The sequence below is a fragment of the Ursus maritimus genome, unplaced genomic scaffold (assembly GCF_017311325.1).
Source record: "Ursus maritimus isolate PB19 unplaced genomic scaffold, ASM1731132v1 scaffold_23, whole genome shotgun sequence".
NCBI lineage: Eukaryota > Metazoa > Chordata > Mammalia > Carnivora > Ursidae > Ursus > Ursus maritimus.
In genome coordinates this window covers 21,254,779-21,276,778 of record NW_024424786.1, presented here as the reverse complement: position 1 = coordinate 21,276,778, position 22,000 = coordinate 21,254,779, and the positions used below count along the sequence as shown (strand labels likewise).

General features: G+C 44.7%; 1 long non-coding RNA gene across 2 annotated transcripts in view; it reads left to right on the top strand.

Moving 5' to 3' along the window:
* Positions 1-5,374, top strand: part of LOC103659314 — a 35,421-nt gene extending 30,047 nt beyond the window's left edge. Inside the window, exon 3 of one of the 2 annotated variants that reach the window (XR_005837088.1) lies at positions 4,894-5,374. This is a non-coding gene — a long non-coding RNA (uncharacterized LOC103659314). Of the gene's footprint in view, positions 1-3,308; positions 3,912-4,893 lie in introns of those variants that run through there. The other variant, XR_567457.2, reaches the window with a different exon arrangement.
* The last annotated feature ends 16,626 nt before the right edge of the window (positions 5,375-22,000 follow it).

The window sequence follows — 22,000 nt, the reverse complement described above, 5'->3', positions numbered from 1 at the left end:
GAAACCAAATTACCTCTCAAGTGAGAACATGATATTGACGGCTGCCTCATTGGTTCATGCGTATCCTACCGGATGCCATGCGATGACCCATTTTGCCATCATTTCTATTTGGACTGCTCTCGAAACTCCCCTTGTGGAGTATACTATTCATTTATTTGGCCTTAATTTGGGGCAAACCCAGCCTTTCTGTGCTAAGTCGACATCTGCACCACTGGAACAAAGAAGGCCGTTGAGCTCCCACGGCATGATTTGATTACATGGATTCATTAGAATGATAACACAAGATGGTAACATTCAATTTTAAGACCATGATCAAAAGGAAAACCCCGATTAAAAAAAAATCCTCATAAAAATTTTTAAGACTCTCCTGGGGTCTATGGGAGCCATCAACCCTGTATTAAAACACACATGTTCAAAGTCATTAGGTTTAGGCCAGTGAAAAATTCTGGGGTTAGAAAAGCAAACTAAGTTGAAGAGCTAGCACGCCAGTAACGTCCATCCCTTAGCAGAATCCTAACACGAGCGTGGGATCTAGTCACAGACACGACAGACATCGCCAAAATGTCCAAGCCTGTCTGTCCTCTTCTTTTCCCCATTTAGTAAAAGACACCCCCCCCTCCCCTGCCAGCGCCTCCACTCTACGGGTGCTCTCAGGTCAGTGGAAGCCCACATTTCTCAGCCTCCCTGGAAGTTCGTCATGGCCATGTGGTCAGAGTCTTGGTGACGGAATGGGAGCAGAAGTGCGTGACTTCCATGTCACTCCCCGAAGAGGAAATGGCGTCTTTCCACTCTCTTCCCCGCGTCCCTCTGGCAGGCGTCCAGATGTGCTATACCAACCGTGCAGCATCACCCTGAGAGGGTCCAGAGGACGAAAGTAGAAGGAATCTGGGCCCCAGGTTAACCCCGTAGAGTAGAGGTGCCAGTCTCCCCTTCTCACGGCTCTTCTGTTGTATCAAAGAGACACGAATCCCTCTGTTGCTTAAGTCACTATATTTTGGGGTTTCTGTTACAGCCCCTTAATCTATACTCTAGCTGATACAGAAAGTGATAGTTTAAGATCCTGTTCTCTTGATTCAGCAATGTGTATCATGTACTGATGTGCCAGGAATCAGAGAGGAAGGGCTTTATTGAGGTTGCGTTCGTGGTAGGTCTGGGGCAACACGCAGGTCTTCTGACAGCCACCCCAGTCCTCTGGCCCCCACATGCTTCCTCCTCAGCTGGTTGTGTGGCTGATGCTTAACCTCTGTGATGAATTAGGGGAGGGGCTGGTGTTCCCACACGGAGTGTGGCCTGGTGGGATTTTCTCTCACGTGGCTGGTTTGACCCTTGTTTGTTTGGGATTTTATTTCGTGAAGGGAAAAACCGGGATAGTCCAAAACAAATCAAGAGGAGTTACTAACCCAGAAGAAATGTGTCTTCGTCACTGCTGGACCAGCCCTATCCCCTGTGGATAGAGGGAGGCACGGGGAAGCGCACAGCATTTCAGGAAGGTGACTTGCCAGCAATAACATTGGTAGGGGAAGGCGGAAGTTGGAGTGAATAGTCCAAGCCAGTGTTTATACTGGGGAGGAAAACAAACTGAAGGCAGTTTCGATGCCCCACCTCAATGTTCCAAAATAGGTCCGAGGGACAAGAAAAGAAAGGAACAGAAAGCATGATGGAACATAATAGGTTTTCCTCCCCCTTGCCCCAAAGTCATTCTTTCTCTCATCATTCTGTTTTATTTTCCCTCAAGTATTATTATAATCGGAAATTTTTGTCTTCATTTTTTGGTTCCCACTTTTGTCGTCTCTCTGCTCCAAAACAAGATATTTCCACAGATGACTTGTTTAGCATTGATTCTCACGTGACCTGAACAGACTCTCAAAAGTATTGCTGAAGGCATAAAAGAAGAAATGAATGAATGAACAAGTCGGAAGTGTGCCAATACAGAAAAGGAGCTACCTAAGTCATGAAACGTGCCATGGTTCTGCCCCTTTGGTGACAGCGTAAAGATCGTATTTTGTCAATAAAGACAAAGAAGAAAAGCTATGAGGGTTACCTGTTAGAGAGGTGCTACCATTCCAGAATAATGTCCCCACCCCACCACTTTCAGAATTTTCGTTGTCATGTGCCCCTGTGGGGGCCACGAGAGTGCTCCTTGCACACCTCTTAGCCACACAGGGTGAAAGTGACCGAGGGCTCCGGCTCCTGAAATCCACTGCTATGAGTATGCGGATGCCACACGTCCTACTCCCAGCCAGCGACCTGCACGGCGGGGATACTGAGTCAGACCTGGTCCTGGGAGATCCAGCGCTCCTCTGACAGCTGACTTGGGCTTGGAGACTCCCTGACAGCTTTGGAGAATCCTCCTTGGACTGTGGGGTGGTCTCAGACACTTCCGCCCAACCTTCCCTCCCTCTTTCCTTCACTCAGGACCAGACTCACATCATAGTCTGGTGGCTCTCCCAGCCTTTTCTGCCTCCTTCCCTGTTTTCTCTCCCAGATGAATCCCTTACCAAATCCTCAGATATTTAATCTCCTGTTGGAGTCTGATTCTCAAAGGACTTGGGCTAACCCAGCCCCTAAGGACAGTCCTGGGGCCTGCGTTGGTTGGAAGCAAGGCTCGCAGGCTAATCCCACGCACCATTGAATTTTGAATCCAATGTCTGCTGTCACCAAGCTGTCCTCCAGCTTGCCTGTTATTCCCAGATCCAGCCTGAGTTTGGGAGCCCTATTGGGGAAAGCAGAGGTGTAATGCAAACACTATTCAATTAGTCCATACTCTAGATGCGGGGCACTGACAGGAAGAGTAAACATCAGAAGAAGGATAGGAAGTTGAATAGGAAAAACAAAGACATACAAATCTCCTTTGAGTGCAGAGCCTTTCTCGCCATGGGGGAGAATGTCTGTTTTGACAAGTGGTCGCGTGTTTATTGAATTTTTGAAGGCAAAAGAAGGAAGATTAGAGAATTCAAGTGGATAGTAGCAGCCCTTGGATTGGAGGCACTTAAACATACAGCTTCGTCGGCTTTGTGTAATTACAGAAGTAGGGGGTAATTGGACAGCACTTGTCAAAAATGAAATTTCTTAGCGTGCCTGGGAGGAAGGCAATGGATGTGAACATTATTTTCTGACAAATGGATTTCCCAGTCCTGATCTCTGCATTCTCTGGAATGCTCTCAGCCCAGCGAGACACAGAAGTTTTTCCTCTTTTATTAAATTTTATCAATTTATAATAAACAAAAGAAAATATATTAGTTATTATTGCCACGTAAGAAGTGACCCCAAAATATAGTGACTTAAAAACAACACTTTTTATCTTCTAGTTACCATGGGTCAGGAATCCGGCGTGACTTAGCTGGTCCTCTGGCTCAAGGTCTGTCAGTGACTGTCGTCAAGAGATCATCTGGGCTGCTGCCATTTCAAAACTCGGCTGGGGAAGGATTTCCATGTGGTTGTTGGCAATCTTCAGGTATTTTGTGGGCTGCTGCACTGAGCGCCTCAGTTTCCCAGTGGCTATTGGCTGGAGGCTGCCCCGAGCTCCTGGCCAGGCAAGCCTGTCCGTGGGGAAGCTCACAAGACATGACTCCAAGCTTCACCAGGGTGAACAGGTGAGAGGGCTGGAGAGGATGAGGGTAGGGGAGAGCGCATAGCCTTTTGTAGCTGAATGTTCAAAGTAGCAGCCATCTTTTCGGCCATGTTCTATTTGTTAGAAGGAAGTTACTAGGTGTAGCCCACACTCAAGGGGAAGGGATTCCAGCAGGCTGTGAATACCAAGAGGAAGGGATCACCGGGAGCCATCTCAGAAGCTGCCTACCACGCAAAACACAACCGACGCCTAAATAGAAATAAACGTGGGTCACAGCGCCTGGCTGGCTCAGTCAGTGGAGCATGAGACTCTTGATCTTGGGTTGTGGGTTCGAGCCCCATGTTGGGCATAGAGATTACCTGAAAATAAAATCTTTAAAAAAAATTGAAAAAAGAGGGGCGCCTGGGTGGCACAGCGGTTAAACGTCTGCCTTCGGCTCAGGGCGTGATCCCGGCGTTACGGGATCGAGCCCCACATCAGGCTCCTCCGCTATGAGCCTGCTTCTTCCTCTCCCACTACCCCTGCTTGTGTTCTCTCTCTCGCTGGCTGTCTCTATCTCTGCCAAATAAAATTAAAAAAAAAAAATTGAAAAAAGAAAACTTGAGAGACTAATGGAAGAAGGACATGGAAGGGTGAGAAGCTACAAGGACCCTTCCAAGGGTATCATCATTTAAAGGGCTCGATGGGCGTTTGTAGAGGACAAATGATTGGCTGGCATTCCAATTGTGCTAGGCCAACTTCTCCACCCAATTCCTAGTAATAACTGAATATTGTAAATGTGCCATGGGTCCCAAAGCAGTCCGCTGCAAACAGAAAGTGTCGTTAAGTTTTATGCTGTGTCACAGACGTTCACATGCGTTGTGTGTTCTAGGCCATGATATATGTGTTTGTTTGAATATAAAAGTACAAAAACTACTCACCATGGAGCACAACTGACTTTGCAAGGTGAGACATCATGCAGATTTTATTTGGAGAGCCTGACAAAGATCTTGTGGCGCTGCTTCTCTTTCGATGAGTCACCTCTGCTGAGTCATCAGTGCCCGTTTCCTCCGTGCCAAGGAGAAGTTAACTACTATCATCTGCTCATAGGAAAACATGGAGAGATTTTGCAACACGTATTTATTCGCTGTTATTTTAGGCATCCAGCTTCCCTGTTCACTAATTCTGTGTGGTCTGCACATGAGCCATGTTAAACACCCCTGGAGCAGAGCTGTTCTCTCTGGCCTCCGGGTATGTGAGTATGTAATGCTCTCAGCCTGGACTGTCTTTTCCTGCCTTGTGGCCCTGTGTGATTTTGCCTTCCCCTTTTCTATTGCACTCAGGGAGTCAGGGGTGGTCTCGGAGAGACAGTGACACATCACTGGAGTTGAAGGCTGCACCTGCCGTGTTTCCACAGTCACCCTCATTTCAGTGTTCAGATGAATAAATCTGCAGTGACTACCTATGTAATTCCACACTTCTTCCTCTCCATCTGAGCTGCTTAAGGACAAAGACTCTGACTTTCCTTCTTTATACACCAGCTGTGGGTATAAAGTCTCCACTATCTGGCATACAGTAGATGTTCAAAAAATACCTCTTGGCCAAACCAGTGGCCCTCAAACATGTTGACCATCTCTATAGTGTTAACATTTATTGAGATTTCTGAAGAGCTTTTGTTTATATGGGTTATGTCTATTGATATTTACCATGTTGGAAATTACAACCGAATAATAAAGCTACTTATTAAAATTTTTTGGTAATTCATTTAAAAATAAGCCCAAGAGTGTTCTGCAGACTCTCCAAGAGAGAGACAGAGAGAGGGGGGAATGAGAGAGAGAGTGTGTGATGGGTTTCATGCAGTTGGCACCTTCAGGGGCCTTACACTTTTCCAGTCTCCGGTGTGGCCTGGGAGCAGGAAAGTGATTCCAGGCACCTGCATGTGTCAAGAAAGGTGTGGAGAGAGCCCCAGACAAGAAGGAAGGAAGTTGCATCCGGGGCAATCTGGGCCAAAGACCCTGGATTGATAGAGGTACATATCTGCTGTTCAGATCCCAACGGAGCCCGAGATAGAAATGAAGCTGAGTTGTAGGAAGAGTTCTCCTTCACAGGCATTTCTGGACTGACATTTTGTTATGACTGCCACTGTTTTTTAGATGGGAAACCAGACTTTGAGACAGCAAGGCACTTGCCCAAGGTAACATGGCTAAGTGGCTTGGCTGGGACTCAAACACCAGAATCCCAGTTTCTGAACCTGGTGTTGTTAGGTCTCCCAGAAGACTCAGCTCAAGGCCGGAGGGAGTCAGCACCCTGCATGACCAGGGTGGACTTAGAAATGGAACAGTATCTGGTGGCCTGTGCTCTTTTCTAAGACAATGGCATTCTGTATCTTGAAGAGGAAAATGGTGAAATCCTACAGTGAATTCTGTTATGTATGTTTCTGTTGATTTTCCCAAAGACCATGAGAAAAGCCTGTTGGTCATGCCTTGGTTTTTTTAGATGCTGGTGTTGCAAATTACAAGCTTTGAAACCTTGGGAAAGTGATTTAAACTTTTACCTGATTTTTTTTTTTTGTCCTGTAAAATGGGGATCCCGATATTTGTCTCCCTGTTCCTTCAACGTATGTCGTGCGTAGGGACTTCCTTCCAAAGACTATGTATGGGAAGAGGTAAAAAGAGGAATTTTACAGTGGAGAAAACCACCTCAGCCAGGTAATCAAGGCCAACCTCATCAGTGATAAATCAAGTTGATAAAGGAACTCTTGCTGCGTTGTGCTGGGAAGGCACTTGACCTCTCTGGTTTCCTCCCCCAAACTCAGCCCCAGTCTAATCATGATAAAACCACCAGAAAAATCTCAATTTTGATCTACAGAATACATAACTAGTTTTCCTTCAAACTATCATAGGCATCAAAAACAAGGAAAGTCTGAGAAACTTTCACAGTCAAGAGGAGCCTAAGGATATAGGACTCAAAGTGATATGTTATCCTGGATAGGATCTGAGACCACCACCACCAACAAAAAAGGGTACTAGGGAAAACTAAGGAAATCTGGATCAATACCTTAGTACGGACTTCAGTTAATAATAATATATCAATATGAGGCCATTAGCTGTAACCAGTATACCATACTGTGGGGGTATGTGAGCGCTCTCTACACCATCTTTGCAATTCTTTGTGAATCTAAAGCTATTCTAAAGTCCGAAGTTTATATAGAAAAGGAAAAAAGAAAGGCTATTGATATGTAAGTGAGAAAATCATATTGGAGATCACCAGGAAGTATCCCTGAATATGGTTTATTTGGTTTAAAGAAAACTAGAATTCTCAAACTCAGTTTTGTATTATGGTAAAATACACATAACATAAAATTGACCATCTTAACCATTTCCAAGTGTACAGCTCAAAAGTATTAAATGCATTCATAATGTTGTTCCAGCATCACCATCCTCCATGTCCAGAATTCTTTTCGTCTGGTAAAACTGAAACTCTGTACCCACTAAACGTAACTCCCATTCCCTCCTCCCACAGGCCCTGGCAACCACCGTTCTACTTTCTGTCTCTGATTTGACTACCCAAAGTACATCATATTAAGTATTTGTCTTTTTGTGTCTGGCTTATTTCACTTACTATCATGTCCTCAAAGTTCATCCGCGTTGCAGCATATGTTAGAATTTTCTTCCTTTTGCAGGCTGAATAATTCTCCAGTGTATGTATTTATCACATTTAGCCTTTGCATTCATCTGGACATTTGGGGTTGCTTCCATGTGATAGCTATAGTGCATAGTGTTGCTATGAACAGGGGTGTACAAACAACTCTTTGAGGTTCTGCTTTCAGTTCTTTTGAGGTAAATACCCAGAAGTAGAATTGCTGTACCATGTAGTAAATATATTTTTAATTTTTTGAGGAACCACCATAATATTTTCTACACCATTTCCATTCCCACCAGCAGTGCACGAGGGTTCCAATTACTCCACACCCTCACCAACACTTGCTGTTTTCTGGGTCTTTTCCCTCCTTAATTGTAGCAGTCCTAATGGTGATGTCTCATTGTGGTTTGTTTTTCTTTTCCTTAATGTTGAGTGATGTTGGGCATCTTTTCATACATTGGTTGGCCATCTGTACATCTTCCTCAGAGAAATGTCCATTCAAGCCCTTTGCCCATTTTTGATTCGGGTTATTTGTGTTTTCGTTGTCGAGTTTTAGGAGTTGTCCATATATTGTGTATTTGCAAATATTTTCTTCCCTTCTGTTGGTTGCTTTTGTACTCTGTTGAGTGTCTTTTTATGCACAAATTAAAAAATATAAATTTTTAGTCTGCTTTTTATAGTCACCAGGCACCTGCAATTGTGAACCATGCCAGTGATAAAATACTCCTCACAGGAAGACTTTGAAGCACTCAGATTCCTGTGCTCCCCCTCCAGCCCACTAAATTGGGATTCCCCAAGGGGTGGCTCAGGCCTCTGAATGTCTAGGGAGCTACCCAGATACTATGGACTGAATTAGGCTCTCCCTACATTCATGTGTTGAAGCCATAACCCCCAGTGTGATGGGATCTGGAGATGGGGCCTTTGGGCGACTTTTAGGTTTAGATGAGGTCATGAGGGTAAAGACCTCATGATGGGATTTGTGCCCTTCTCAGAAGGGATACCGGAGAGCTTGCCACCTATAAGTCCAGAGAAGACATCTCCGAATGAAACGTACCTGGCCAGCACCTCAATCTGGGACTTCCCAGTCTCCAGAATTGTGAGAGACAAGTGTGCGTTGTTTAAGCCCTCCAGTCAGTGGCATTTTGTTATGGCAGCTTGAGGTGATGAAGAGGCCAGAGAGTCTGAAGTTCATCTAGGTTTGAGAACTCTTGATCTCAGCCAGGAACAACCATTAATTAGAGTTCTTCTGCCATCTTGGTTGGGAAGGACTTTTCCTTGTTGGAAACACATGCTCTATCTAATTGATCAGTGGTGTTTACCAAGGATGGAAGAGTGAAAGGGAGAGGTGAGGGCACAGGGATGGGGGGGCGGCAGTTATTTCCACAAGTGCCAGTATTTGCCATCCCTATATTTCTTTACAGGTTTTTTGTTTTTGTTTTTTTTGTTTTTGTTTTTTTTGTTTTTGTTTTTTTAGAGAGAGGGTGAGTGGGTGGGAGGGGCAGGAGGGGGAGAGAGACTGTTTAAAAAATTTTTTTTTATTTTTAAAGATTTTATTTATTTGTCAGAGAGAGAGCACAAGCAGGGGGAGAGGCAGGCAGAGGGAGAAGGAGGCTCCTCACTGAGCAAGGAGCCCAATGTGGGGCTCGATCCCAGGACCCTGGGATCATGGAGAGAGAGACTCTTAAGCAGGCTCCACACACAGCACAGAGCCCTACATGGGGTTGATCTTATGACCCCGAGATCTTGACGAGCTGAAATCAAGAACGGGACGCTCAACTGACTGAGCCCCAGGCACCTCTATTTCTTTACAGTATTAACAGCTCTGTCCTTATTTCCTCGAGTCCCTTTTACCTTCTTGGCATTGTAGTATTGATAACAACATTAGCAAATCCTCAGAGAACTTTACACTCTTCCCCTTGACTCACTCACACTCCTTGGATTTCAAAACCAGATGCTGAGGAGCCAAGAGTCACTGTCTACATTTACCCATTGGGCTTTCCCTTTTGACTTCTCTTGTTTTTTTCCATTTCTATTCCGAATTCTCAAGCGAGCTTGGGAGTGATTCGTTAGTCATATGTTCTAACTTTAAAACAAAAGAATCTTTGGCATTAGAAATACAAGATAACTAAAATGTAATATTATTGCATTCCTTATCTTTGTCAGCCATCCAGCTGTTATATTTGAGCACCTTCTAGGGGTCAGTCCCTGTACTGCTGGGCCTTTGAGCAACAAAGATAAATAGAAGATAAAATCTCTGCCCTTGGGAAGCTCCAAGTCAAACACGAGGGCTGGATTTCATATCAGATCATTATAATGTGTTAAGTGTTATAGTGGGAGGTGCTAAGGGAGCACAGAGGAGAGCCCATTGCTATCTGGAGGGGATGATTGAGGGTTTTTTGGAATGCTCATCATGCTCCTTTCCTCTGTGGATTCATTAATTCATTAAACAAACATGGAGCCCCTCCTATGTGCCAAACTCTGATCCAGGCATTTGGGATACATCAGTGAACAAGATAAAATTCCTGCTCTGGTAGAGCTTGTGTTGTAACAGGGGGACCAAATAGACTAAGGCCTCATCTAGGGACCAGCACATCAGATCTATGAGCTGATGACATGGTGTGAGAGACTGTGGTTTGGACTTGTGGCTGGGGTCAGTTGCTCTTCCTTCCCTCCCACCGTCTTCAGGGGAGGCAAAGGTGGCCTCATCTTGCCCAGTCTCAGGACTGATTTTAAGAAGGGAGGCCCTGGGCCCTGACTCAGATGTGCTTACCTCAGGGAAGGAGGAAGGGTCAGGTTAGCATGAAAGAGAGAGGCTTTTATAATCTCGATATTCAGGTGAGCTACCTCTTCACGCTAGAAGAGTATAGGAATTGGTGGTGGTGCTGGTGATGGGGCAAGGGAAGGAGAGAAGGACAGAAGTGGCTTTCAGGAACCTAGAGGAAGGCGAGGAGAGGAGAAGGGAGCCTCCCTTACTTTAGATCTGGAAAAAGTGCAGAGATAAGGAATTCGATGATGAGGAATTGCTCACCAGGCAGAGAAGGAGAGAGGGGGTTTTAGTTCAAGGAGTAGCAGATGTTGAAGCATAGGCTCTGCCAATGAAGCCCCTGTAATTTTTTTTAACCCCCATTATCTAGATGAGGAAACTGCATTGAACCCCTCTTGTGTTTGTATCCTCTGGGCCCACCATTGATTCCAGTCATTGCTGGACTGACCTGACATAGGTGTAACCTACTTGACCACACCTTGTCCAGACGATACCTCACTTCTCTTGCTTTCTGCTGTTGGGGAGGAAGAACTTTCCCACTGCCCTCCTAGGTTCTTGGGGGGGGGTGCTGTGAATTAAACTGATAAAGACAGATTAACAGAAGAAAAGGTGTTATTTGCATGTGGAAGTTAACAAAAGAAGTAGCTAGCTCATTAAATGGTTAAAGTTAGAGAATTACATACCTAACTTAGTAGGGGAAAGGGAAGGGGGGAGAAGAGGTCTTCAATGGGAAGAATAAATAGATTTCTTTAGAAAAGACAAATAGGTTTTTAGGAGAATGAGTGGGAGATAAGAAAGTGTGATAACGTTTGTTTATGCAGGTGTAAGTGGTCTTTCTGTTTTCTTTATGGCCATGACACTACCCTGAGAGGGAACTCACGGCAGCCTCATTTCCCAGAAGTTGCTGCATTTAGTTAGATAAGGGAAATCCTGACAAGGTTTCTTTCTGCCTCTTTTGATTCTCAATTGCTTTCGGCTTAAAATAATCCTCATGCCAAAATAGTCTCTTTTAAGGTGGCATTCGGATCCCCTTCACTGCCTCAGGACCTCTCTGACACAGCTGCTTGGGAAGTCTGCAGGAACCCATCTGACACTCATGCATGCAGGATCTGTGAGAGGATGGTGGAGGGATGGACAGTGGAGCCCATTGAGAACTCTCCCCTCTTTTGTCCCTTGAGCTTTCAACATGGCCCCCAGAAGGTCCCTGTACTATGGGACCCAATTGGCCACAGTGGTGGCTAATTCTAGAATACCCCTAGTGATGGCTTTCCCTCTTTTCCTGCTGTACTTCTTCCAGTTTCCAATCCTTTTCCTTGGTCATTACCCAGAATACCTGCATGCTTGCATAAAAGCCCTTGCCCATGCTTTCCTATGTGGCAGAACCCGAACTGAGACAGAAATTGCAGTTCAAAACTGGGTATGGATGGTGCCAAGATACCACAGATAATAGATGGTAGAATAGGAATCCGAATCTGGGCTTCACTCAAAAACAGGTCCCTTCTTCTTCCCGCTATGGTACCTTTCTTCTTTGCATGTTTTTAGTTGTTTAACTACACTCATATTCACTGTTTTGAGTCTTCTAGGCCAATAGCTAAAATAAACTAATAGTGGAAGAGAATAAGACATTTTGTAAAGTTTGCAAATATGAAAGTTACATCTGGTTTCTCTGGAATTTTGAGAGTCATTGCCATCAACAGTTAAATTTGGAAAGTTTGTCAAAATACTGGCTTTGGAATGGTTTCCTTAAAATTATTTGATTTGGGATCCATTTCATGTGGTTTTCATAACATATAAGTGGTTTTTTAAGACAGGGAAAGGCTGTTTGGTTTCAAACTTGTTTTTTAAAACCAGTCCACTTAGGCAAAATATTTTTGTAACATTTTTATACTATCTAAAAATTAAAGCGTTTTTAATCCAAACAACTTAAAACTCTTTAGAAACCTATTTATCTGAGTGCTAAGATTTCTGGGTAAGTTTCACACTATTTAACTTCAAAACATTTAGTCAAAATAGCTTGGATCTGGGGCAGATTTCAAAGCTGGATACTTTCAAATGGCTCATCTAGATAACATGCAACGATATATGGACCATTTTATTGTCTCAAAACATTGGTTTCCCATCATATAAATAAAGCCTAAGCAATAGCTTCACATTATTGCAAAATCAGCTACATATTTGAAAAATTAAAACATCTGTGCAATGTGCAAATGGATTGAAATGTTTTCTTTATCAATAATACGGAAACTATTTTGCAAAACTTTTAACGCAGCCTCCTCTTTCCCTCCCATAGGACTGCCACTCCATGGGTTGTACATCACTGGAGAGAGCCAGGACCATGTGGCCTTGCCTTTTGTTTACTCTTTCACTGGTGTTGTCACTTGTAATTTTCTAGAGCAATGCTTTGAGGCACATATGATTATTATCCCTTTCTCAAAAAGAGCACCCAGGGTCAAAAATGTTTTTCATCTTCTCTAAAGTCATAAAGTTCCTCAAGTACAGGTTTCAGACCTCCTCTGTTTGGCTGTGTTTCTCAGACTCTTAGCCATGCTACTTCCTGTCTCGTGCCCATTTTTCATCACTTGGACTCACTGAACCTCTTGCTCTGGTCTGTGTGCTTCCCCTCTTTCTAGTCTGTTTCAGTAGATCTCAACCAAAGAATTGCCATGTACCTGCATTAAGTGGCCGGATACATTCCAAGTAATTTGCCATCAATCACAAATGTGGTTATGAGCTAATACTGATTTAGGTGGAGACATGAGAGTGGGTTCAGGACTGTCTGTAAAGTAACGTCATTCTTGCACATTCCTCCTCATCTATGATTCTTGAGCAGGGACAAGAGGGAAAAGATGCAGTTAGAGCACAAGACATTCCAGAATCCAGATGAAAATAGCACCTTTAACCATCCTTCAGGATGAGAAAGGCCCTGGGCCAGGAATTGAACATTCTCTTCACATGTGGTTACTGTAAGCTCAGGCTGGAGCCAAGGGGAAGGTCACTTAGGGGCATATTGCTACCAGAGGGACAGGATTTGAAAGAGTGGAAGTTGGAAGTAGTGGGGACAGGAAGTGACATTCTGCATAGTAACAGAAAGGACTCATAAATAGAGAATTGTAGGGAAAAAGAAAATATTTCTCCTTCTACTTATAGGATGACTGTACCGCCTCTGAAGTTGATGTTTGTCTTTGGAAAGCTTAGTGGGTGTGTTTGATTTCAGTGGTTCAGAGTTGGACAATAAGGAGAAATATGAAATATGTCTCTATTCTGGAATATTTTGTGGGCCCTAATTAAAATAATTTGTCATGGGCAGATATATCCTTACTGCTGGTTAGGGCTCATCTACCAGAATTAAATCATTTTGCCTCTGAGTTGGTATAAACCTGTTAAGTGAAGAATCAAGACGATTGTGCAAATAATGTAGTCCTTGTGAAAATTAATAATAGGAGACCTCACTCAATGGAGTCAGGAGGCCAGCAGGGGGGTTGCTCATGCCCTCCCACTCCTCACTAACTACCAGGCCCACCAGGAAGATAGGGACCTTGCCCTGGGTACTCCTTTACCACCCAACCGCAGCACTTCCTCCCAGGAGGAAAGTTTCTCCTCCTCCGCTGGCAACAGCCCAGCCAATGAGAGACAGTCACTGCGCAGCCAATGAAAAGCCACAATACTTCCAACTTCCAGTTTACTCCAGTGGATTTTTTGTTTACAACAACCACCCTCCCGCGCTCCCCCTTTCCTCTATAAAGAAGTTTCTGTGCTTTGTTCTGCAGACTTGCCCATGCTTTTCCCATAACTTGTTTGTCTTGGACTGCACTTTTCTGTTATCCTGAATGAACCCGTTGTTTGCTGGTAAAATAACTGGCAGTTTTATTTTTAAGGTTAACATTTTCAAATACAGTTTTCTCTGAAAAAGTCTTCAAATTAAGGCAAAGGATATATTTTTTAACATGAATTTTCTCCAAACTGCTTTTGGGCTATGTTAATAAAGCCATTGTCTGTGGGAGGAAATGCCACAGTGAGGGGCCGGTGAGTGGAGGGGATGGGGGGGTGAGTGGGGATTCTTGTGTAGTGGGGAAAAAGTATAATCTAACAAATAAAATCGCCTGGCTGCCTTTCTGTTTTCTAGGGGGGGCTCTTAGTCCCTGTTTTTAATTTCACTTAATTTAAATTCCCCTTTAGAAGTGGGTAACATTTTTGAAAGAATTCACCTAGATGAGTCTTGTTGGACTCTTCGGATTGAGAAGGTAAGACTCTCCCCTCCACCCCTCTTCCTGGCTGAATTTGGATGGGCAAGTGTGAATTGCTCTGGAGATCAAGACATAAGAATTAGGGTTTGGGAAGCTGAAGCAGAGTGACGAAGGTCTCCAGAGAGAGAAGGATCCCCAAAGACGAAGGAGACAGGCGCACACCCTAAAGGAATTTGCCACAAGAGAGAACGATTGATAGGTTTTAGGTGAGAAATGCCAAATATTTGTTTTTGACAATGTGTGATTGTGTAGGAAATAGAGAGAACAAAGTCAAACAATATAAAAGGACCTATGATAAATCTAAAACGTTGATTCAGGAGCCAGACTGCCTTTGTGTAAATCTCAGCTCTGACTCTTCCTGGCTGCAAGATCCTGCGAGTTCCCTAACACCCCCAAACTTCCATTTCCCTAACTACAGACCCCGGATGATGACCCACTCCCAGGGTTGTTGAGGGGAAGAACTGATTTTCAGCCAACCACGGTCTGTGTCAAGGGTCAAGGACAGTGTTTGGCCTCTAAAAAGCAAATTATAAGCACCACATGTATGTTATCATTATTAAATATTTCAGAGGTACTTCCGTTAACCCCACTTTGGCCACCCATGCTCTCCCATTTCTGTGACCCCTTTTGTGGCAAAACTCATTGGAATATTGTTTATCTTCTCTGCCTCTGAGGCTTTTCCTCACATTTCCTCCTGAACCACTGTTTCTCACGCTTGCTTTTTTCATTATTGTCCTCCCCTTCAATGAGTCTTTCTGGACGTTTTTTAAACCGCCTCCTGTCACCCATGACTTGTTATTACCACAGTCGTCCTGTGTAGTTGTTTATGTACTGTGTTTTTATCTGTGCTCTGGACATGACAAGAACAAGGCTTTTTCCATCTCCCAAGAATCGATTTTCCCTCCCTGGGGAATGATATCACCCCACTGACAATGCATGTCTTAAATCTACCCCAGTCCTTCTTTTGTCTCCGCTACACAACAATTCTTGTTCAAGGTCAGATCACTGACCTCCATGTTGCAGACTCCATGGTCAGTTCTCAGTTCCCATCTTAATAGACCCATCCCTGGCATCTGTGCTGCTGATCCCTCCCTCCTCCTTGATACACTTTCTTCAGTGGGATGCTGGAGCCTACCATTCTTGTGGTTTGTCTCCTGTTCCCTGCTTGTTGCTTCTCAGTTCCTTGTGATTCCTCTCTTCTTGTCTTCTTCTTGATATGGATGGCGGGCCCAAGGGCTCAGTCCTTGATATTCTCCTGTGTACTCACTTCCTTGGTGATAACGTCTGATATTCTGGCTTTAAGTTAATCTCCGTACTGATGACTCCCCACTTTATGTCCCAATCAAAAGTCTCTCGCAGACTTCAGGCTGTTTAATAGCTGGTTACTTGTTTTTTCCACTTTGGTATTTAATGACCCTCCTCCGTTAACATGTTCAAGATTTAACATTTGGATACTTCCTCCAAACTGCTTTATCCAAGGTCTTTCCCCTTCTTTATTTTTCTCACACGCCCTAATCCATTAGGAAATTCTGATACCAAAATAAATCCAGAATGCTCCTTAGTGTTTACCTAAATGAATTTTAAAAATCTTGTGTTCACACACAAATGAGCACATGAATGCTTATAGCTGTTTTATTCATAATGGCGAAACTTGGAAGCAACCAAGATGTCCTTCGGTAGGTGAATGGATAAATAAACTGTGGTCCATCCAGACAGTGGAACATTATTCAGCACTAAAAATAAATGAGCTATCAAACCATGAAAAGACATGGAGGGAACATAATGAATATTACTAAGTGAGAGAAACCAATCTGGAAAGGCTACATACTGTATGATTCCAATTATACAACATTCTGGAAATTCAAAACTATAGAGACAGTGAAAAGATCACTGATGCCAGGGGTTAGGGGAGAGGGAGGGATGAGTAGGCAGAGCACAGAGGGTTTTTAGGGCAGTGAAACTGTGATGTGCGACCCTATAATGGTGGATATGTGTTGTTATGTATTTGTCAAAATGTACGCCATGAAATGCGCAAGACCAAGAATGAACCCTAATGTAGACTACGGGCTTCGAGTGATACTGTTGGGTAAGTGCAGGTTCATCAGTTCTAACCAACGTACCCGTGGGGTACAGGATGTCGACAGAGAAGTCGGTTGTACGTGTGTGGGGGCAGAGGGTTGATGGGCACGCTCTGTTTCCACTCAGTTTTGCTGTGAACCTAAAACTACTCTAAAAAATAAAATATGTCTAAAAAAAAAAAAATCCAGAATCTACTACCAGCTTGCTGGGAGCCAGCATCTCCCTCTTTCCTCAATGGCCATAATCGCCTTCTAACTGGGTTCCATGCTATGACTTGTCTCCCTTTAGTCTGTGCCCATCCCAGGCCCCCCATCCTACTCAGAGAAAACCCAAAGTCCTGATCATGGCCTTTTAGGCCCTTCTTTCTTTCTTTCTTTCTTTCTTTTTTTTTTAAGATTTTATTTATTTATTTGACAGAGATAGAGATAGCCAGCGAGAGAGGGAACACAAGCAGGGGGAGTGGGAGAGGAAGAAGCAGGCTCATAGCGGAGGAGCCTGATGTGGGGCTCGATCCCACAACGCCGGGATCACGCCCTGAGCCGGAGGCAGACGCTTAACCGCTGTGCCACCCAGGTGCCCCTAGGCCCTTCTTTCTGACCGCTGACCTCTTTCTCCCCCTTGTTCACTCTGCTGCAGCTGCACTGGCCCCTTGTTATTTCTCTAACACACCAGGCGTGCTCCTGCCTCATGACCTTTGCAGTGGCTGTTCCCTGTCCCCAGCATGCTCTTGCTTGGATCCTCATGACTCTCTCACCTCCTGCAAGCCTTTGCTCAAATGCTACCTTCTCACTGAGGCCTTCTTGTCAGCTGGTTTAAAGCTGTAGCTCTCCTGCCCTACACTCTGAGCTCCCCTACTTGCTCTATTTGCTCTGTTTTTCATTGTTCATCATTTTTTTTAGTGGGGGGGGGGGAAGAGGGAGAGGAAGAGAGAGAATCCCAAGCAGGCTCCACGCCCAGTGTGGAGTCCAATGTGGGACCTGATCCCATGACCCTGAGATCATGACCCGAGCTGAAATCAAGAGTCAGACATTTAACTGACTGAGCCACCCAGATGCCCCAACACATCTTTTTTATTATACTAAATAATTGAGGTTTGTGTGTGTGTGTGTGTGTGTGTGTGTGTGTGTGTGTGTTTTCTTTGTCTTCCTTGACCAAATAAAAAATCCATAAGGACGGTGATTTCTGTCTTTTTGTTCACTGATGTATCTCACGTACCTAGAACAATGCTTCGCGCATATTAGTTGCTTAATCAGAATTTGTGGGATGAGCGGGAGTCTCCTTACCACCCCTGACTCCAGGTCCTCTGTGTAACGTACCTTCCCAGGGGTGTTCCGTGAACATAGCCTATGAGATTAAAATAACCCAGTTCTTATATTTTTCTCTGCTGTAATTCTGTTGCTCACAACCTTCAGTAAAAGTCTTCTACGCACAACATTAGCACTACTTGGAGGGGCTGACAGAATGGGGTGTTCAGTGTGTGGTAAGTGGGACAGAGAGGAGACAAGAATCAAAAGAGATGAGTCATAGATTGGAGATAAATAATTCAACAAAAACAAAATCAGGGTAAGGTGGTCAGTAGACACACACAGCCCCAAAGAATCCTTGGTGTAGTACGCATGCTGGCTGCCTGTTTATTTACTATTCTTTTTTTTTTTTTTTAAAGATTTTATTTATTTATTCGACAGAGATAGAGACAGCCAGCGAGAGAGGGAACACAAGCAGGGGGAGCGGGAGAGGAAGAAGCAGGCTCATAGCAGAAGAGCCTGATGTGGGGCTCGATCCCAGATCACTGGGATCACGCCCTGAGCCGAAGGCAGACGCTTAACCGCTGTGCCACCCAGGCGCCCCTATTTACTATTCTTTTTGAACGATAAATGAGAGAGCCACTGTCCACGAGGTTGGGAGGCTTGGTGATATTCACACAGCAGAGTTCTTCGATGAGGATTGAAGGATTGTCCTGATTCTGTGTGTCCCGGTGCCCATGTCAGTCTCACGAGGGGCAGACTCTCAAAGAACTGGTCTGCAGTTTCTGGTTTCTTCTTTCTGTGGCTTTTATGAGATGGGGGTCTGTTCTGCTGGCTGGGACCAAAGGAGTGGATGGGGGACGATGGGAGATTGTGAGATTGGCTTAAGTTCCTCAGGATCCCGTCCTGTTGGTCTAAAGGCAGGCTCCGCTCTCCCCCCATCACGGATGCAGTGGTCGAAAACCCTGGGACGCAGACTCCCGAGCAGGGCTGGCCTCCTTGGTGGATTTTGCAGCAGCATGAGTCCGTTTCCTTCTGGCCCCAATGCTTGGGATTGCAGGTCTGGAACATGTATTAGTGGTGTCACGTCTGGGGAGCACAAGGCGGTGACATGGAAACACTGCCTGCTATGGCAACAGCTGGAATAATAAACAACCCCCCCCCCCCCGCCGGGAAAATCATGGAGCCAGGCCTTGTGGCAACATCAGGAAGGGAAATAAGTAATACCCAAGTTAGAGCTCGTGTTTGGCCTGATTTTTAACTCCCGGGTCGGAGAGATTCACTGAGTGCCTTATTGGGCAAATGGAGGCAATTATATGTCATTCAAAACCTCGTACGCCTTTCTAGAAACTGTTTTGAACAAAAGTGACTCAGAATGTTGGAATTGGAAAGTCAAAATCTCCCCTCCTCCGTGTCATCCATCCTCTTCTGGGGTAACTGCTACTCTGTGTTGCTAATGGGTGGGGGTTTGGGGTGGCGTCGTTATTGAGTGGGTGAGGCTTGGTGGGCTGCAATCAGTGGGATCCCCCCCCCATTTCTTACTTCAAGTGTATTCTAATGTGATCCCTTCTCAATCCCTTGAAGACATCTCAGATGGCCTCTTAGCTTTCAGACTGCTGGCAGGTGTTAAAAAGTCCAGCCCAGTAGAAAGGAAAACTTGAATCTCATCTCATTCGGTTTCTGTCCCCACCACCCCCACCATGACACCCGACCCCATGTTGTGCTGACCTGTTGGGGAAGGAGGGGTGGCAGTGATATGATCTGTTCTTTCAAAGTTCTTACTCCCTGCTGTGCTCCTTGGCTTTGGGCTCCCCCAGTGTGGGGAAGAGGGCATTAGAGAGGCACCATATGATTTGATTGGCACTGTTGTAATCTTTTTGGCAGATGTCCAAATGCTGGCTCTTCAGAGACTCTGTGACCCTCACTGCACAGGGAATCCAATCTCCTTTGTACCATTTGATGAGTTTATTGCTCCCCAGATTTGGGTCCTACCTCTGGGGTACACCCTGGGGTCTACTTGCTTCCTAGCCCCTTTCTCTTTCATAGAGTTCTTTTGGCCCAGTGCTGCCCCGAGACTTGGGTAAAAAGGGCACCATCCTGGCACCCCACCCTTTTGGGGACACCCCCTCCGATTGCTGTTCTTTCTCTGTAGCTCTTCAGCTGGGTGGGAAATCAGCAGATCCATGAGGATGTTCCTACCTGGAGCTCAGGCAGTTCTTCTAGTCCTCTTTTGGGTGATGGGACCCTGAAATTCCCTGCCTGCATGGCCTCAGACCTGCTTCCAAGGCCTTTGCGAGTTTCCTTTCCAGGTTCACCTGGGCTTTACTGCAGGCATGTACATCTCAAGGCCCGAGGAATGGCCAAGAGGAATGGCCATTCCTTTTGCTGGGAATGTGGATGGCACTCGTGTGCGTGTGCTGGAGTGGGAACGTGGTGGCAGGAAATAAGGGAGTGAACTCCAAGGATCATGAGAGTCCTCTCTTTAAATCCAGCTCCCCAGGTCATCATGGAATTCCAGTTATCAAGATAGGATGATAGAGCATGTTTTATTTAGCTCGATTCATACTTTAAAAAGATTCAGACATAAGGTATGTGGGCCTCCATTTGTTCTCTTGGTGTGGGCCCTGGTAATATTAGGGGTGGCTGTGACTCAGCCCGTAGGAAAATTCATGCCTCCATGACATGCTTGGAGATACAGGGGGTTTTGCTGCTGCCCTCTCACAACTCCCCAACATCACAGGTAGCTCTGGCCAGCCTCCCACCTTCGTACTTCTACATTTCAGATTCTTCCAGAACTCTTTGGATCTCTACTTATGTAGTGGCATCTGGTGGTGGGCTTGTGAGTTGATCCCTAGACACACTAGCTGGAGGCTGAGGGGTAACCTTTCCTCCCAGCAGACAAACCAAGATTGCATGAGTAGTTCTCTTGGGGAGCATCTCCCTCTGTCTGAAGGGGAAAGGAGGAGAAACAGAACTGTTCTCTACTCCTGTGAATTCCCTCCAAGAGATTTTTTCTCTGGCATCTCAGCCTCTTCCTATATGACCTGGAGGCGGGTGAGTGGGACTGAAAACAGAGGACCTCTTTGGCTACCTCATGGTAAGACCTGCATGGATGTGTCTAGAACTTCTTCGAACATGTGGGGACTTTTCCACTAGTTGTTTTCAGCTTTGGGCCTTAGTGGAATTCAAAGGCAATTGGAAAGTTCCATCTGGTAATCTGTTACACATACACATCTCCTCATTTATAGTCTTAAACTGGGCTTTTTCATTTGGATGACAGTTTACACATTTCTTGAATAGCTGCATGACATTTTGTATGCTACGTGGGGCCCTCCATAATTTGTGTAACCATTCTTCTACAGATAGTTATTTAGGTGGGTTTTTGATACCATAAGTGATGTTGAAATGAATAATCCTTTGACATATATCCTTGTGTCCTTAGGTAAGTATTCCTAGAAGTGTGATTGCTGGTCCAGAAGACCCACACACTTTACATTTTAATAGGAGTCCCATTCTGTATTTTAATAGGTGGAGACAATTTGTAGTCGTACTGAAAATATCTGGGAGTGCCCTTTTCTCCAAACCCTTGCCTGCACTGAATATTGCCAGACTCATCTAATTGGTGAAAGATTATATCTCATTGTTACCTTAATTTGCATTTCTCAGATCACTAATGAGGTTCGACATCTTCTCATACATTTTCTAGTCATTTGTAATTCTGTGAATTATGTTTATATCCTTTGATAATTTCTTTTTTATATTTAGATGAGTATAAAATATGTTGCAAATATCTTTCCCTGGCTGTTATTCTCAAGATGGTTTATCATAAATAGATTCTTGAGACTAAAGAATTATTCTGTCTCGAATTGACTTAGGTTGGTGTCTGTGGAAAATAGAGTAATGAATTAGTCAAAGGAGTCTAGCTGCTGTAATAGATTATCCCCAAGTTTCTGTAGCTTAATTCAGCAAAAGGTTATTTTTCACTTTTGCACAGTCCAACATGGGTGTCTCTGGTCTGTTCTTTTCCAAGGTGACTCATGGACCCAGGATCCTTCCATCTTGTGGCTCTGCTCTCCTCTGGCTTCTTGGAGTCTTCCATTCAGCAGGCAGATGAGGAAGGAGAGAGCAGAGTGTATCACAGGATGTTTTATGCACCAGGCTTGGAAGGGACTCATGAGTCCCTCGGCCAGAGCGTAATCATATGGCAAGGGACACTGGAAATGAGGTCTAGCTGTGAGCCTGCTGGAGTCTCTGCTCTAGTAGGTGGAGCAGACTGACATCTCTGCAAATATATGTCTTCAAATGTCATTGTGTTGTTGAAGGAAGTCTAGTGGCTCTTGGATAGAATGCATAGGATGATCTCCGCCAAAGGATTTTCAAAACACAGAGGGCTGTCTGAATGCCAAGAATCAGGATTCCTTTGGTTTGAAGTCTTGAATGTCTCTTCCTTGTAGAACAATATTTAAAGTCTTCTTCA